The sequence below is a fragment of the Brachycentrus maculatus genome, unplaced genomic scaffold (genome assembly GCF_059751285.1).
Source record: "Brachycentrus maculatus isolate JH-2025_06_01 unplaced genomic scaffold, ASM5975128v1 h1tg000359l, whole genome shotgun sequence".
Taxonomy (NCBI): domain Eukaryota; kingdom Metazoa; phylum Arthropoda; class Insecta; order Trichoptera; family Brachycentridae; genus Brachycentrus; species Brachycentrus maculatus.
In genome coordinates, this window is record NW_028281108.1 from 135,542 (window position 1) to 155,283 (window position 19,742).

At 36.3% G+C, this 19,742-nt stretch overlaps 1 protein-coding gene and 2 long non-coding RNA genes across 4 annotated transcripts in view; 2 read left to right on the forward strand and 1 right to left on the reverse strand.

Moving 5' to 3' along the window:
* LOC148303634 (uncharacterized) overlaps positions 1-19,742 on the forward strand; it is a 68,926-nt gene that overhangs the window by 10,954 nt on the left and 38,230 nt on the right. Inside the window, exon 1 of one of the 2 annotated variants that reach the window (XR_015838450.1) lies at positions 12,817-12,837. The exons of the other annotated variant lie outside the window; for it this stretch is intronic. The gene's annotated coding sequence lies outside the window, so the exon portion shown is untranslated. Of the gene's footprint in view, positions 1-12,816; positions 12,838-19,742 lie in introns of those variants that run through there. 2 annotated transcript variants of the gene reach the window in all.
* On the forward strand, positions 552-2,951 carry LOC148303635 (uncharacterized). The gene is made up of 3 exons (XR_015838458.1): positions 552-884; positions 965-1,067; positions 1,173-2,951. It is a non-coding gene; the product is annotated as an uncharacterized LOC148303635 (long non-coding RNA).
* Positions 6,112-10,276, reverse strand: LOC148303636 (uncharacterized). Its single transcript, XR_015838446.1, has 3 exons — positions 10,160-10,276; positions 7,841-8,609; positions 6,112-6,355 (listed from the first exon to the last, which is right to left on the reverse strand). It is a non-coding gene; the product is annotated as an uncharacterized LOC148303636 (long non-coding RNA).

Consider the following 19,742-nt stretch of genomic DNA (forward strand, 5'->3'; position numbering starts at 1 on the left):
TGAATGCAGTCGGAATGAATCTCTCGGTAGATGTTCCGATGGTGATACGAGGAATGGGGGCAAGGCTGAGATAAGCATTATCCAGCTAACTAAGGAAGGTGGGTGGAGATGGTTTGGGCATGTGACCTTCACCATTCTACCCACGATTGAGAACCCTATTACTCGGATTCAGAGAGTTGTATATACGAGGGGAGGTCAAAAAGTTCGCGGAATGACAGGGAAGGATAACGAAATGAAACATTTAGTCATTCCAAGGTGTTGATGTAGGATGCTTAAAATGGTTGTTTCTGACACTCCAACTAATGCCGCAAGCTTTTCGATTACGATTACAACTTTTTCGATTATTTCTGGCGTGGTAGCCTCAATCGGCCGTCCAGGTCGGGGGCCGTCTTCAATGGAGTCCCTCCCTCGTTTGAAAAGGGCGTGCCATTTATAAATCATGGTTTCCCAGGAGCGGAGTCCCCATAAACAGCCAACATCTCTCGAAAAATGGTTTGAGGTGTCTTTCCTTGTTTGGTGAGAATCTTAATGATGGTGCGATATTCAATTTTCTCCATAGTGGCTAGTTTCTTCCCGATTGACTTGTTTACTCGTTGATAACTCAAAAGCTAATGACCGGATTAGGCTGAAACTTGGTATATATACTAACAATGAGTCACTCAATTAGCGCCTACCTGGATGAGTAACTCACCCTCGCCAACCCCGCCATTCCGCGAACTTTTTGACCCCCCCTCGTGAGGATGGTTTGGGCTCTAGTGGGGTTGAATATGTATTCTCTGTAGCAGGTATTTCTCCGCTGATGGTGGCTGCCGAGGAGGGAAACTCGGAGGCAGTCGACGTACTACTGGCAGCGGGAGCTGCGGTCGGCCGATCGGATAGCAAAGGTAACCCATCCTCTCCTTGGCCGATTACAGATCTAACTACTCGCACGTCTGACTGCACTGATGTATGTCCTCGGTCGCAGGTCGGACAGCCCTGGTGTATGCGCTGCGAGGGGGTCACCTGGACGTGGTGAAGGCCCTGTTAGCGGCAGGAGCGGATGCCAATCTGTGACCTCAATTAGCAAAGTAACTTTACTTTCTAGAAAGTCTACTCGTAATCGGGTTAGTACTTGAATACGCATATGACATGAAATGTATTTACATTCAGCGCAAATGTTTGTCTGTTTTCAGGAAATCCACTTGCCGGACTCGCGTTCTTCTCGTGTCAAACTGATCCACCCGATCCACGCCTCGCCTCGGTTGGCGACATATACCATAGTGTACATGCTTTTATATTGTAAATAATAAATACATATATGTAAACAGGGATCTCTACTTATTCTCAATGAAAGCATCAAGCACCCATCTGCCATCTGCAACACGAGTACCCACTCCTCTAAACACGCTGGCCACATAGGCGCTCGCGTACCTGCTGTGGGGGGTTACTACCTGCTATGCACCTACCGTAGCTGTATATTCTATATTTCATTTATTTAATCATAATAAAACCCTTATCCGCACCCCAATGGTGCATAGGGCACTGCGTCATATAAACGCAGTGTTATCTTGATGTTTACACATGAAGGAAAGGTGATCAGCCCTCCGCTTCAGGTACCAGTCCAGGGTAATATTGATAAATATTACAGTGAAAAAATCACTCATATTTATTTTACCCCCCCTGGGAATCGAACCTGAGACCTCCACAACGGTAGCCGAGCGTGCTGACCATTACACTACGGAGGCGGACGCCTCGCCTTTACTTAGCTTACAACATTTTGAGTGTGTCCAAATACTTGTTCACAAAATCTGGATTATCTCCAAGTACAGGAGTTATTTTCATATTATTTTTTGACATCTCATCAAAGATGAAGAAGAATACGGGAGTCTGGGCATTTACGGGGCTGACGACCGTCATAGGCTGGTTTAAGTGATCACTTTACACACGTGTAACATTCACCAATTCTACCCATTATTGACAACCACACACTTAGCTTATATTACATTTAACACAAAATCTTCTCACAGTAAACAAAGGATTTCTTTTTACATTCTTTCAGACTCCTTTCATTCTTCATGCATTTTCAAACCCTCGTACAATAGACAATTTTGCGACTGTCTTATTTTAACCTTATTTCTAGTACTATGTTCAGGAAAATTTTTGTTTAAAATTATTTTCTCCTTAAAATAATTGGGTAATTTATCATTAAATTTTTTATGTATAAAGATAAGCATATTATATATATATATATATATATATATATATATATATATATATATATATATCGCTCACTCCTTTCAAGAACGTCATAAATCAAAAATCGTTAATTTTCAGTTGTGCATGTTTTCGGAATGCCCAGAAAATGTACTATATCCCAGAAAAAGAGGCATATTTTTAACTTAATATTTACCCGCTACAGGGCAGAAAGTGTTGTTTTTACAATTTGAAGAAAAGGTATTGTTTAATTCTTTTTTTAAATATTTTTAAAATGGGGAAAAAAGCTTCAGGTTTTACCTAAAAAGATCTGTTGCACAGTAAAAAGTTCAATAAGTGGCTTGATATTTATTTGTAAAACATTGTATTATATTTTTAAACTTTAAAAACGTTCTCCTGAAAAATGGAGTGTTTTGATTTATGACGTTCTTGAAAGGAGTGAGCGATATGTCTCTTTGTTAAAGGTAACCAGTTGAGTTTTTCTACATTTTTATATGTATTATTGTTAGTACCATAGAACGGAGCTACTAGAACTTTGATGTGTTACTTGCGCCCAGTACAAAAAATAAGATTGAAATCTCTATTTGGTCTCCATGGCATTTCATGTTCCACGCCGGATTCAAAGCCCATCGCTTATTTCAACTTGCCTTTTACATCGGCTCTTCTTGAATTGATAGTGAAGAAAACAAACAGAGCACAACATCGCAACAATGCAAATCTGAAACCAAAATCAAGGTGGAAATATTGGAATATGGAAGTCCGGGATCACTTTACACGCGTGTAACATTCACCAATTCTACCCATTATTGACAAATTCTATATATACATCGTCCGCCTCCGTGGTGTAATGGTCAGCGTGTTTAGCTACCGTGTTGGAGGTCCCGGGTTCGATTCTTAGGGGGGGAGGTGAAAATAAATATTAGCGATTTAACACTAATATTTATTTAATATTACCCTGGACTGGTTCCTGAAGCTCAAGAGAATCACCTTACCTTCATGTGAATAATGATCAAGATAACACTGCGTCAATTTGATGCAGTGCCCCATGCACCATTAGGTGCGGATAAGGGTTATAAATAAAATAAAAATATATACGAACCAATTTTGAAACATCGTTCTTGAATCACTAGAACTTCACTAGAGACATCTATTGGTGAGATGAAAAGAAGCTTTTTATAGGGAAGAAACTAACTTTCTATTTTAATGTTACTCACCTTTGTTTTCCAATGAATTGGTTTTATTTACTGTTTTTTTTAAAAAAAAAAGAAAAATCATAATATGTATTAGTGTTTTTGTTATTTTGTTACGGCGCAATAATTTGTAGCAACGTGAACTATGACCCTGTGCGCCCGCTAGGGGCAGGGCGGGGTGTACGCGGGGAATGTTTACGTTCTATCCCTTATGAGACGAATGCAGGGGAGGCTGCACACACTTGTCATTGTACTGTCATGGCGACCTGTTGAATAAACCGATTGCATCCTAATTACGAGTTATTATTACCTATACCCGAGCCCCGTAATAATTTACATATTTCAATTTCATACTATTTCTGTGATTATTAGAAATAGGGATCAAATTGTAGTAGAGTGGATTCCAAATTGTGGAACCGAGAAACTCTGACTTAGGAGTCCGCGACACTAACCACAGGACCACAACCCGACACGAAGGAATGCAATTCTGAGATAAGCATTATCGATAAAATTAAGAAAGGTGTGTTGAGATGGTTTGGACATGTGGAACGAATGAGTGAGGAAAGAACGGTAAAACAAATTTATGAGGCGAATGTTATTGGGAAAAGAAGCAGAGGAAGACCGAGAAAAACATGGCACGATCAGGTATGCCAAATACTTGAAAGTGGTCAGGTTAGGAGTCGTAACAATCGGCGGGTATGTATGAGGAGATGCATGAACATGGAAGAGGCGAAGAATGTTTGCAAGGACAGAGTGGTGTGGCGCTCTATTCTCTCTGCCTACCCCTGCGGGGAAGCGGCGTGATGGTTAGTTAGTTAGTTATATATATACATAAATATGTATATATATATATATATATTCTACATTTTAACGGTGTTATAAACCAAACATATTGCCATTGATAGGCCTTTCAAATGAATATCTAAGATTGAAATGAATGCGTAAATATGTTATGGAGGAATAGCTAAAATCTTAGCTGAGTCTTTATTATTTTTATAGAAATATTATGGTTATTAGAAGCAATGTGTACAAGACACACAACACCGGGAAGGGAGGGATAAAGACTGTTTTTCTAAACAATGTGTTTTGGGTTGTTTGATTTTTCAGTGTTTTTGATGTGTTTGATCTTGGGGTTCCGTGTGTGTATTCGCATAGTGTGCTGCTGATTTTGCTGGGACGTTTTCACCAACTCCCCTCTTTTTACATCTTTTTCAATGAAACACATAATTTTTAAGTAGTTTCTTTATTAAGTACATAACAATTGTTTGTTGTATTAAAGACCTTATTTCGTAAAGACATTGATAAATATTTTTTGAAAGCAACTTAGTCTAACTTATTTATCGTAACTGCAGACAGTTGGTGGAATTCCATATTGAATTGTCGGGTAATATATCCCAAATTAAACACGGTTATTGGATTGAATTCTACTTTTATTTACATATATCGCTCACTACTTTCAAGAACGTCATAAATCAAAAAACTTGATTTTTCAGGAGAACGTTTTTAAAGTTTAAAAATATAATGTAATGTATTGAAAATAAATATCAAGCCACTTGTTGAACTTTTCACTGTGCAACAGATCTTCTTAGGTAAAAGCTAAAGGTTTTTTCTCCATTTGAAAAATATTTAGTATATTTGAAAAAACAATTTAACAATACCTTTTCTTCAAAATGCAAAAACAACACTTTCTGCCCTGTAGCGGGTAAATATTAATTTCGTTAATTGATTCCGTAGTCACTTTGTGGTAAAATCTATCCATATTTAATTATTGTTTTACTTAGTAAATACCACTATTTCTTAAAATCTACTGTTAAAACAGTAGGTAAATATTAAGTTAAAAATATGCCGCTTTTGCTGGGATATAGTACATTTTCTGGGCATTCCGAAACATGTGCAACTGAAAATTGTTGATTTTTGATTTATGACGTTTTTGAAAGGAGTGAGCGATATGTATATGATAATATGGGACGCGTTTCCTCTTATTAAGACATTATCAAACACTCAGTGTGTACTGTTTTTGAGTGCTGGACTGTTTTTGCATTCTAATTTATTAATAAATAATATAAATCTAACCATAATCTTGGATTTGCTAACATTCATCAATAAATCACTTTCCTTGCACACATTATACACTTTTGTCACCAACGCCTGCAGGTCTTCTCTGCTATCGTCAAGAAGAACAGCGTCGTCAGCATACAAAAGGCAACAGACAGTCAAATCATTCATTCTAGCTCCAACATTTAAATCTTTCAGTTCTTTCACGCAATTATCCATGTATAGGTTAAACAGCCACGGTGACATTACACATCCTACTTGGAATACTTGAAAGTGGTCAGGTTAGGAGTCGTAACAATCGGCGGGTATGTATGAGGAGATGCATGAACATGGAAGAGGCGAAGAATGTTTGCGAGGACAGAGTGGTGTGGCGCTCTTAAAATTTAAACATCAAGGGGAAGTTGATTTTTTTCATTGAATCGAGAGGAGTTAATAAAAGATACATATTAATAAGAGAAATTAAATTACAGAATTTATTCTAAACATAATTTACAAATGAATCCTCGTCCAAACAGTCGCGTTCTGAATTGTATATATATATATATATATATATATATATATATATATATATATATATATATATATATATATATATATATATATATATATATATATATATATATATATATATATATATATATATATACATATACATATACATATATATATGGCGAATGGACTCATTGAGTCCATTTGCTAGGAACTACGATTGGATGGCGGAGGGAAAGAGAGGGAAAGGAAGATCCCCACACGATGGACCGATCAAATTAAGGCAGCAGCAGGCACCTCGGTGGTTGGAGCGCTACGTGCAGCGCAGGCAAGGGATAACTGGAGAAGAGTCATTGCTTCTGCAAGGCTCACAGCCCTCAGCAATGAGGAATAAGACGGAGAAGAAGAAGAATATATATATATATACACTACTACTACTACTACCATCGCGCTGTTTCCACACAGGGGTAGGCAGAGAGGATGGAACGCCACACTCTTCTGTCCTGACATACACTCCTTCACATCCACACATCTAGTCATACGTGCCCTCCGATTACGCAGACTTTTGACACCGCCAGATTTTAGGTTCTGATTGATCTGATCGTGCCAAGTCTTTTTCGGAGGTCCTCGTTCTGTTTTCCCTCTCACATTCGCCACATATATTTTCTTAGTCATTCTCTCGTTATCCATTCGCTCCACATGTCCTCCACATTCGCTACATATGTATATATGTAAAAAATAATTAATTTAAAAATAATAATTTTCGCTCCAAAAATATTTAATTTGCTGCCCGAAACCATTAAGATTTCCAGGAGTGATCGGGTCTTTAAGAACAGTGTCCGTCGATGGTTACTTAACATTGGAAGGGACAAGGTGGAAAGTGAATTAATTAAAGTCCAGGTGTAATTATCATATTGAAAAACCTTAAAACATAAATTATTTTTGTATCTCCTGTATGTTATGTTTATAATCTAATCATTAAAAAAAATATATATATATTAAAAATTTTAAAAAAATATATAAATAAACTTTGTATTACCATGTTAGTATTCGGCTCAACACAGGCCGTGCCTAAAGAGCCGTAATATGTATAATAAATGTGTATTTGAAATGAATATGTATATTGAATGTATCTATGTTTTATGAAAATAAATAAATAAATATATATATATATATATATATATATATATATATATATATATATATATATATATATATATATATATATATATATGTATATAGTACAACCTTAATTATAATAACTATTATTATTATTATTCTATATTTTTCTATGTATTGTATTTCAGATGTTCCTTAAATATTATTACATTATTTACATAGTTTTACACGTCGATGGTCTTAAACTATAGCATTGTTAGTTTGTTTTGTCGTCTAAATCAGCTTTTTTAGACATCTCAACATAGACGAAGAAGAATATGGAAGTCTGTGTATTTACAGGGCTTCAACAAAACTTCAAATATTTGGAATGATTATTATGAATGAAATGCGCTCCCTCAGACGAATGTGTGCAAAATCATTGTATGACAGAATTAAAAACGACGATATAAGAAAGGAATGTAAGGCTGATAGAGGAATAATTGAAAAGATTAGGAAGAGCTCTTTACGGTGGTATGGACATGTGGAGCGAATGGATAGCGAGAGAATGACTAAGAAAATATATGTGGCGAATGTGAGAGGGAAAACAGAACGTGGACGACCGAAAAAGACTTGGCACGATCAGATCAATCGGAACCTAAAATCTGGCGGTGTCAAAAGTCTGCGCGATCGGAGGGCATGTATGACTAGATGTATGGATGTGAAGGAGGCGAGGAGTGTATGTCAGGACAGAAGAGTGTGGCGTTCCATCCTCTCTGCCTACGTGATGGTAGTAGTAGTAGTAGTAGTAACAACACTTACTATGTAACTATCTAACTCCACACAAGATTTTTTGAGATTTCTTCAAATTGGCAATGCCGAAGAGCAATCCAACTAATACTGTTCAGTACTTTTATAACAACATGCACAACTTACATAATACTTATAGATAATACTTCCATCAATTAAACCATATCCGCTCCCTAGGTGGAGCATATGGAGTCCACAAACTGTCTCCAGGCTTTTCTGTCGGCTGCCAGCTCCCTCGCATCCTCCCAAGTCAGATCCGCGGCCCGAAGTTCTGACGAGAACTGCCGACGAATTGTAGCAGTGGTCGTCCTGGGCGGCGCGAACCTGATGCCTCGTAAAAGAGGCGAGCTTGATGGCGGCTCTCGGGGGGCATGCGGAGTACATGGCCAAGCTGACTGAATCGCCTTTTCTTGACGACAGTTGTGACCAAGATTTGCTGCGTCCTACGCCTTATCTCTTCATTCCTCACAAAGTCAAACCACCTAAAATTCTCGGCAAACACCTATTCTCAAAGCTTAGTACACGGCTGCTCTGGGCCCTTGTAAGGTGGCATGTTTCACAGCCGTATAAGAGAACAGGAGCGATGCAGGCATTGTATAGGCGGCATTTGGTCTTCACCGAGTATAAACCCGATCTCCAGACAGCCTTCATACTGTTAAATGCGGACCCTGCGAGTCCTGATCGCACTCCCAGTTCCTTTTGAAGGCTGCTATTTTCAGTCGCGTACACTCCCAAGTACTTGAGACCCTCGACCCTTTCGATGCGCTGGTTCCTCAACTAATAACAAAGATAATACTTGAGGCCATAAATTTTGTTGATGTAATAAACCGTGTATTACAAATATATCACTGATTTAAATTACATTCTTCATACATGACCGCGGGCCGCGCGTAAGGGCGTCGGGTCGCGGGTTGGCCACCCGTGTTCTAGAGCATTGTTCCGTCGCGTGTGTGCCGCGGCACACTGGTGTACCGCGCTGATTAGTTGGTGTGCCGCAGAAAAAAAGTCTAGTTTTGTGAAAATATTGATTGCCTGCGCTCAGCTAAGTAGACTCACATTTCCCATTAACCGTTTTCCACTTTGACCATTTTTTCTCATAACTGATCATCTACTCTGATCAAAAAAATGCGATGTTTTGAATATTGAAAGCATTAACTTTGTGGATTATATTGATATATTATTTCGAGAAATAAAAATACTTTGTGTTCTGATCCACTCACATTTTTATTAACCAACTAGTTTCGGCAATAACCTGTTGCCCTCTTCAGGGTTTAATTTATGACTGTCATAAATTAAACCCTTAAGAGAGCAACAGGTTGTTGCCGAAAAATAGCGAGTTTTCTCGCTTGTCTTTGAGCCTCTGTATCATACATATCGCTCAATCCTTTAAAGAACGTCATAAATCAAAAATTGTAAATTTTCAGTTGAGCAGGTTTTCGGAATGCCCAGAAAATGTACTATATCCCAGCAAAAGAGGCATATTTTTAACTTAATATTTACCCGCTACAGGGCAGAAAGGGTGGTTTTTGCACTTTGAAGAAAAGGTATTGTTTAATTATTTTTTGAAATAAACTAAATATTTTTAAAATGGAGAAAAAACCTTCAGTTTTTACCTAAAAAGATCTGTTGCACAGTAAAAAGTTCAATAAGTGGCTTGATATTTACTTTTAATGCATTGGATTATATTTATAAACTTTAAAAACGTTCTCCTGAGAAATCAAGTTTTTTGATTTATGACGTTCTTGAAAGGAGTGAGCGACATATGTGACAAGTTGTGACAACCCTGACATTTTCAGAAAAATTAAAATATGTTTATCTAAGTAAAGGGAAGCAAATAAATCGCACATTGAATTTGAATTGAAATTTGGTAAGTTATTTAAATATCTTTTCAAGGTGTAATGTTTTTAAGTTATAAAAATAAGATTTAAAAATGATTTATTTTGGTTAAAAATTCACGGACCGCTGAGCACAGCTACACTCCATACTACACTACATACCGGCATTTATCTAGCCACGGCTTATGCAGCACCGCTTATCATAACCCTACTCGAACTTCAACTTTTTAAGTTTTATAGCCTTGGTCTACTCGTGAGTGGATTTACTCTTTATGTTTAAACTTACTATAATTTCATGTAATTCATGAGTGAAAATTCTAGGCAAAAACACTCGCTATCTCGCTACAGGCATGAGTTTATACATTTCATTGCATCTTAGTTAGCAGTGAAGTTACTTGGGTGTAGACAAATATCACTTCTGCCGATGTTTCGATAACAAATTGACATTCCCGGCGAATCAACTAGTATATCCTGAAAATGCTCTTTTCATACCTTCAAATCGCTTACTCCTTTTCGCTTTTAAGTCTCGGCGGCCTAAAAATTTGTATATTACATTTAATAATGGTATGATTGATAATCGAATCGGATTTCGGACTGTCGAGGCAACTGTCAGTGTCAGACGAAAAACCGCAGACATAGAAGAAATAAACGTAAAATCTATGTAAACAGTAAAACGAGCATAGACTATTCAAGGTACCTACACATCCCCAGAATACCTATTTATTCACAAACCCTTTGGTTACCAATCATTCAGTGGATTTTTATACCTATTTCTAATAATGAGCCGCTTAGGCTCACAAAAATAGTATGAAATTGATATATTTGTGTAAATAATAAAATAACAAATATTTCTCTTTCAAAAAAAGTATTGTGCGGGTAGCCCGTGTTGGTGTGCACGCGTGCCATTGTATGCAAGTACTAGAGCTGCTATCGACCGATGGCTATGCATTAGGCACAAATCAAACCCTTTCATCGCGGATCGGATGTCTGGGAACAATTAAAAGGTCGTCTTCTGCAATTCTTTGTACGAAATGATGATTTTAACGCCAACAGAAAGCGCTCACTTCTATTGAATCTTTCAAGTTCAGCTTTTTCGTTAGTATAAGGTTTACACATAAATCATAACGGAAGTAAGTTTTGGAAATATATTCACATCGCGTGAGAGCGAAATTTTATATAGCGCTTTGATTGGCGTTTATGATGAGCCAGGATGAAAATTTTATCTGTAAGATTAAAATCGAAAAGTACTAACTGCCAATTTGGATCTAGATTATATGCAAGTCTAATAGGTATTTCAAAATGGGTTTAAAGGAATGTAGGCCGAAAGAACGTTTATTTCATGAAGGGAACGCTTTGAGTTTTCAAAAATGCATTGAAATAGCGTCAACAATCAAACATTTAAATTAAAGAATCGTTCTGAATTTAATCAAAAAATTAATTCAAAAGTCAACAGTTTTAAAAATAAAAAAAGGAATCATCATCAGTCAGGAACGGGTTGACAATTCGCAACTCAGCCGAATCGTTCGGTTGGCGGTAAGAAATAAAAATAATTGTCACAAATGTTTCAGGTCAGGTATACGAGTAGTTTGTCGTGTAAGTGTAAATAAATGCTACAGGCGTGCTAAACCGGGACATTTTAAAGTAATTGTCATTTTTCTAAGAATAAAAGCGAGAATTTAAAGGCGATATCGGGAAATAACATGGAACAGATAAAATAGAACTTTAGATGATATAGTTTTAAGATAATTGTGAATATAAATAGTAGAAAGTTAAATTTTTTATTGGATTCTGGCGCGTCTGTTTCTGTGGTACCAAAAAATATTTAAAAATCATAAATTATCCAACGATCAAAGGAAATTACTAAGTTTTGACAACTAGCAGTTGCAAGTTGTGGGTAAATGTGTAATACCTGTTGGGTATAAGGAAGTATTGCAGAGGATGTATCGCACCAATGCCATTCAGCTGAGGCACGAAGAAGTCAGTAATCGTGGTTCTGTAGCGCTCTCCATTGGCCGTAGCATTCTGGCCGGCATCGCCTACAAAAAAAACCGGGCCTATGATTTCGTCTGCCCATAAAGCACACCAAGCAGTGACTTTTATCGGATGTAAGGGCGTCTCGACAAAGGCTTCTGGGTTTTCTCCACTCCAAATTCGGCAATTCCGCTTAGTGACATTTTGCCTTGGAAAAGAGGGTCAAGCTGAATATTGTTTTCGACCCATTCAACGAACCTCGACGCGCATAATCGTCACGCGGTTTCGACTCTTGCAAATGGCAAAACGTACTGACTACAAATCAAGTGTCAACTATCATTGACAGTCTGTGTAAACAATGTTGCAGTTTAAAAATAAACCATAAAAAATACCCTTTGGAATAAACCAACGTACTTGCAATCTTCTACTGTTCCTCTCCCCCCATGACCACACAACAATGAACATCGGACATCATCTTTTTTGCCTCCAGATCGACTTTAAAATATTACTTATATATTTTTTTATATAATAAAATAACAACTTTACAATTTTTCCACATATATTTTGTTTCACCCGTGACCGTGTTCCGTCGTTACCGACATCGTCAGACTTGTGGGAGGCTAGACAAAATTATATGTTATAAACATAAAAAGGAAGGGGTCGAAGTCCATGATTTTAAGTAAAATTTTCTGTCAAAATTTATAATAATAATTACACATAAGTTATGGTTTGCAGTATGACTTTATGCAATTTTATTATAGAAATGTATTTTTGTTCGTAAATTGAAATAACGTCTGGGGAATCTGGAACCGTCGGTTGACAACCCTTTCTACTGCCCATTAGTGGGGGAAGTCCTGTCTTCTAAAAGTTCGGGTAGTTATTTCTTATCGACATGACCAGCCTGTAATATCTCGCGGCCATCTTTGATTCCTGCAGTAAGAAGGGTATGAAGGGGAAAAAAATAAATTTTTCGACAGACCTTGCGCAGTAGCTATTTACCGAATGACGTATCCTCGGACCTAAATTGGCTAAATTATGACGTCATGCGCAGAACTAGACGAGTTTAAAAATACCTTCTATCATTTCAACTGTGGTTTACCCCCACCCCAACCATCAAAACATATGATTTCGGTAGGTAAACAAAACTTCACCAAGATGGCCGCTTTCCCGTCGGCTTGCGGACCGTTCCATTATCACGGGTATTTTTTTTGGAATCATTTGAAATAAAGTGGTTTATACAAATATTATTAGTTTATATCATCTCCGATCTGTTTCAGGTGTAAGATTTCAAGTAGGCATTCTATATCAATCCAAAAGGAATCCAAGTTTCACTGCCAAACAAATATTGTGCAAGAAACGTAAGTTTAAATTATTTGCTGATGTTTATCATTTCTGCATTATCACTTTCATTATGTTGTGTAACGTTAATCTAATTTTTTTAATGATTATTTATAGGTTGTACGTAACTTTACATTGAAAGTAATCTTCAAAACTTCGTATATTTAATCTTGAATTCAACCGAATTTAGACGGCCATTTTAAACGTTTTCTACGCACTTCTTCAATTCTAAAACTATTCAAAATATTACATATTTATGTTATTATATTTTAATTGTAATGGTTTTTACAAATCTCTATTTTATTTCAGAGTGTATGGATAAGATTTCAACCAGGCATTCTACAATATATCAAAACGAATCATTTGTTTCGAGAATCCAAATCAAGAATTGATGTTTGATATATACATTTTCCCTGTGAACGAACGAAGGGATTTTATTTAAAATCAGTGCGCTAGATTTAAATTTATCACTAATTGGATCCTTCCTTAACCTGCCTCTGCCAAACGAGTATTCTTTAGCAACGAAATACGACGTAAGTTAATTATCTGTTGATGTTTATTATGCTTATTTTATTACCTTTTTTTTGTACAATGTTACAAGGAATATATATACAATGACAGATTTAAAAGGGTTTGAAGTTCCTGATTTCTATAGGACAAAACATAATAACAGTGCCGAAGTGGTGAGGAGGATGTTTTACAATGGGTAGTTGCAGTCATCAAGAAGTACTTCTACTTGTATCATGATTGAATGTGAAATAGCAGAAAAAGTGAACCTTAGAAAAGAGGATAAAAGCTAAGATAGCGAAGAAGAAACAACACTGTAAAAAATTATGTTATCAGTGTTAAGATCGCATCTCGATGATCCAATAACATTTATCAACTATTTGTCAGATAACGAAGTTCTACTATATTGTACGCATTTTCGTAATTTTAGAGGGTTGATTAAAAAAAAAGGTTGTTGTTTTTTAAAAGAGTGCAAACAAAACATTTCAAAGCAGGATTACTTAAAGCGTGTCGATATCAAACAGCAACATCACTTCACGACGAGTGTTCGAAGACAATTTTTTTTTTTGAGTTTTGCATTGTTTATTTATATCTAAATACAGTGTTCATATTTTGAAGAAGAAAAAAATGTTAATTATAAACCTATTTTCTAACCTATTCTCTCCAATTAGTCCATTTTATCGAGTTTTTATTTCTCATACATGTATATAGATTCTTGTGGCTCTATTACATACCTAATATTAATTTAATTATATTCTTACAGCTCTTCGTTCCGAGTTATCTAGTGCTAGTGGAACTCTCTAATTATTATGACCAGCTAGCAGAGCCTCTTTGTTTACTCTTGAACCCTGGTGTATGTATCTTTTTCTTTGGTGGAATCATTTATTTTACTTCAATAATATTTTAAAATCAATGTATTATGTCTAAGTATTCATTAAGTTAAATTTTTCAGCTCTTTATTCCGTGTTACCGAGTACTAGCAGAGCTATTCAATGGAATCAGCAGCTAGCAGACCCTTTTTATTAGCTACTGAACCCTGTGGTATTATCTTCCCATTAATGTAATTATCAAATTTCTTATTCATTCATTCTCATACACACCTTTTAATATTATACACATTTCTGTGGAATTCTATGTAAAAATATTTTACTACTTTACATTTGATGCAATATATTTTATTTTAGGAGTGCAGCCACCCGTTTTGTCAATTTTATTGGAGAATCGAGAGTTTCTAATCTGACTCCAAGGAATCAAAAGCTGAACATGGGCGATGAAGACGAAGAAGCAACTTCGATATGTTCAAAAGAAATCGACAACATTTGAACAATGGCACAAGGCTGCTCGTAGATATAAAGAAGAGGGGAAAGTATTAGTACCTTTCGTTGTTAAATCTGATTCCTTATAGATTTATTAAATGTGAGATCAAACAATCGCATCGCCATAAAAGGTAGATGATATATCTGAAAAGATAAAGCTCTTGCTATCGCTTTTTATACAGAAGGACCTAAGGGCTACAGGTTACTGGCTAAACTCTGCTTTGCCTTCTCCAGTAACCATTGAAAAATAACTATACTTAATTAGGCTGAAACCCGGCATTAATGACATATTATTTACCAATTTAAAAACAAAAGAATATAAAATTATATATTATTATTATGATATATCATAATAATGATAGATCAGTAAAAACTTGTAATTGTTATATTTTATGAAATGAGTCCTCATGTAAATTTCAATTTACGAAATGGATTTATCGAAGTGCAATATTTTTCGATCACAAATTAACTATCAGGATAAAAGGGATTTACACACCTTACAAGCAACCTCAATATTTTTCTTTTTTTGAAAGTGGTGCTAAACATGCAGATCTGAAGGGTATTGTTCTAACTACAAAGAAATTTATTTTATTTGGCCTTAAGCCTATAGCTATTGTATGTGATCAGGGTACCACTGTGTTATTCTAAAATTGTTTAAATGAGGCCGATCTTATTTATTTATATCTAAAAGTACATTTCTATAATATATAGGTCCAAGAAAACTCTTCAGTATTCCTGGTGACTTTACAATTCGATATATGTATTTAACAATATTTCTTTATTGTTATGAAACAAATACAATATTTGGTAATGCCTTAAGCACTTTCGTTTAAAGTAATGCACATTAGTTGTAAACAAGAAGGCTTTTTAGGACCTAGTTTAAGCGTTTGAGCACTACACTGAATTTTACTGTCCGGCAGTCGGGTTAGCATGAAAAAACGGATGATTGGCTTGTGCACTTGTCCGTCTTTCTCCGGATCGGTGCGCTCGATCGGTGCACGATCATGGTTAGCATGAACTCGATCACTAAAGCTAAACCATTGAAATCATTTTTATTTGCAATAACCGGACTGCCGAACAGTAAAATTCCGTGTAGTGCACAAGCGCCCTTAGGGCGTTTGTCCACTACACGGCATTTTACCGTCCGGCACGTCAGTTAGCGTTTTTAAACGACGATTGGCTTGTGCTTTACTCCATCTTTCTTCGGATCGGAGCTCTTGATAGGTGCGTGAACACGTTGCGCGTAAATTCGATCACGCTACACTGTCGTAGTCGCTTTCACTTTTCAAAACCTGACTGCCGGAGGGTAAAATTCCGGGTAGTGGACAAGTGCCTTTGTGTGTGTAATTTTAAGTACAATAATAATTTTATATATTCCTGTAATATTGTAATTTTCTTTGATTTGATCCAGAAGGTTATATATAGGTTTAAGAGAACTAAGAGTTCTTCTAACAACTCGAGTATGTAATTGGTTCACCTTCTGGTTCAGTCAAAGTACGGATATAATAAACCTTTTTACCAGCTAAATGATTCTTTCATTTTTCAATTTCATTGAATAATGTCAAAATCAATATAGCCTAAATATGTCATCAACATAAAACTCTGTAAAATGCGTATTTTGCCATTTTCCTGAAAAGGCGGGAAAATGACGAAACGCATTTTACAGAGTTTCATGTCGATGGCATTTTTAGGTTATTTTGATTTTGACATTTGAGCTTCTTCTTTCTTTTTGTCTCTATAAGGCTGTCGAGTGCATCGATCAGCTGATTTTTCTGCGTAGGTTATTTTTTAGTGTGAATATTTAATTTTCTTGATTTTTTTCAACATGTATAATCATTTACCATACTAATTTGACTGAGATATCAATCTTTACTAGTATATAATCTTTGCATTCTAGTATATAATCTCCGGGTGAACGCCTGTGTGTGACTTGGCCATTCAATATTCCCTTGTCAGGGTGAGTTTTTACTGTATTTATTTGTAAAATTTGTAACCGATCTAACTTACTAGATGCGTGTAAGGATTGAACGTTTTTATTTGTCCAACTTTTGACGGTTCATTAATCCTTATTCCGCACGACCGTCCTGTTTGCGGCGCGTATGGTGATGGTGATCACAGTAAATATGACCCCGAATCGGCCTCTAATATTTAGTCTAAGTTTGATTTATTGTTAACCTTCCGGAACACGCGCTACAAGTTGTAACAATACACCGTGAGACTGTGAGACATTCATTGTGTAATGGACCTGCCATTCGCCTTAGAATTTAGTACATAAATATCCCATAGACTGATAACCGACATAATATTGATTCTGTAACAGGTGGAATTCCACTTGTAGCTACGTGCAAGTCATCTTGTGACCATGTTTAATTAGAGTCCTTATCAATCTATGGATAGATATACAAACCTGCCACCCACTGTAACACCAGGGACAGTTAAGGACAGTTATCTAGAAGCGATTCACGCCACTCGTTACGGTAGTCAAAAGTTGCAAGCTTACGCAATATCAACTTTGAATAATAAAGTTATTCGTTGCATCCAGTGCGTATTATTGACGCGCGTCCGCCTTCCATTCCTGACAATAGGACCTCAGCGTTCTGGAATTGGTCCCATAGCGCTCCCGTTGCGGACCAATACAGCTAATTGACCCGTTTCGTTTTTTTGTTACTTATGAATGTTGAATCTGATGATGGAATGGCTGTTTTTTATTATAATTTATTGGTTATATTTCTACAGATGTTCGGACAAGATTTACTGGAGGCAGCGCAAGACGGACATGTGGCGAAGGTCAACACTCTCCTTAAACAACATAATATAAACGTAAACTGGACAGATAGTCGGGGTAAGATATTCCAAGATTATTGAACTAGTGAACCGAGGAATGTAGCAATAATAGGTGATGTTAGTAAAGCGATATGATATACAAGTGGGAGAATATTACTGTATATATTCTACCTTTGCCGGCCAATGTCAAGTGGAAAGCCCCGTGAGTAGCCAGACTTCCATATGGAAGTCTGGGAACAAATAGATGGTTCGCTCTGTTAAGGCACCTATCCCTGCAAGCTAGTTTGGTTCCTCCACATTCCCGGATGATATATATTTGCCGTTCCTAACTTGTGTGCCTCGGACAGTGGTATTGGGAGGACAGTTACTCGCCGCTAATAGCTTCTTCAATATTCTGTCTCCGTTGCGCAGTGGTGAGCGCGTTTGGTTGCCGCGCTCCGGGTCCCCGGTCCGATGGCTAGAATACTGAATACCGTCGGCCTCGCTTCGTGTGACGCTCAAATTGTAACAAAATTGGGTAACATATAATAATTTTATGTAATAATAAATGTTTTCTTTAAATGTTTAAAATTCCTACAAATATTCCACCGTATATGTCATTGACTTAGAACAATAAACACTAATTAAACATTGTATTCCAGCAAGGTTTCTATTCCAAATTTACAAATCTTCTTGCTGACGAGGTAGAGAACTCATACAGAATAGAAAATCTCCTTATTAGATTATAATTCAAATGTCATTTTTTAAAACGTTATAGAAAAGAACAATAAAAAACTAATGGATAATTATATTTCATAAAATGATGTGAAAATAAGTATTTAGTTATGCCCTTCAAGTGATTTCTCACAAAAACGGCACAATATAAGTTATACAATTAATAAATAATTAAATGCAAGAAAGTAATTAAATGCTTGAAAGGTTACTGGGATAGGTAGTGGGGTCCTGCTACATGGCCTCGCGCTGGCCGTACACCCTGTATATACAGTACATCCTCCGTTACAGGGTGGACTGCACTACACCATGCAGCAGAGGGGGGCCACCTCCCGGTAGTACGGGCACTCCTGCAGGCAGAGGCTGCAGTAGATCTGCAAGATGTAGTAGGTAAGTGTAACTAGTAGTAGCAGTAGTAATATGCCCAACACACGCAATGTACATACAGGACACCATGGTATATAGGTTACATGAATCATCACTAACTAGCAGAAACGGAAATATACATTTATTTGCAAACGGCGCATAAAGACCTTTTATATATTAAATGTTAAAACAAGCACTGATTATTTGAACTACTTAGTTGCATTTCATAGTTGAAAAACACATAAAAAAAGTGATTTTGTGACATTGTTACGGTCTGACTTTTGTACAAAAAATGAAAATTAAAGACCTTTTAAATATTAAATGCTAAAAAAAGCACTGATTATTTGAATCTACTGAAGACTCGAATTTTTCATGTTCAATGAATTTATTTTTTATTTTTTACCTTATTACAAAAAATTAACTAAAAAAAAACAAAAAACATTAATATTTCAAAATCGATCCGGAGACATAAGATGATTCCGATGTGTATAAAATATTTTCAAAAAAAGTGTCAAATTATGTTTTTACCATATATATATATATATATATATGGTGAAAACATAATTTGACACTTTTTTTGCATCGCACGGCCAACTCCAAGGTAGACGAGTCGCGTTCAGACCACCATAGAGATGGATTCACAGCTGGGAATCTACTTCGCTGGAGGCTAATCCCTCTTAAAAACAGGCCACGAGGCCTACACCATGAAGGGGTATAAATGCACATACGTAAAGTGATCACTTAAGTCAGCCAAATGCCAGGTCGTAAGCCCTGGGATGCTCGGATATACGCCTTATTTCGTATAAAACGACAGATGCCATGTCATAAGATAAGACATTTATCGTGTTTATTGGTATCATCCATACGGTGAATAATCCAGTAACTGTCACAGTTTCTAAATTAAATAGGAATTTAAAAAACGTTTAAAATGAAATTAACTAAGCATTTTCTAATATTAACAGTCTCCCGAATTATTTTATTATTATATATATTCACAAAGTCCAATTATAAGATAAAATGTTTCATTAGAATCCGAAACATACTAACCATCGACAACCTGAAGAGAGTTTACTACGCTATCG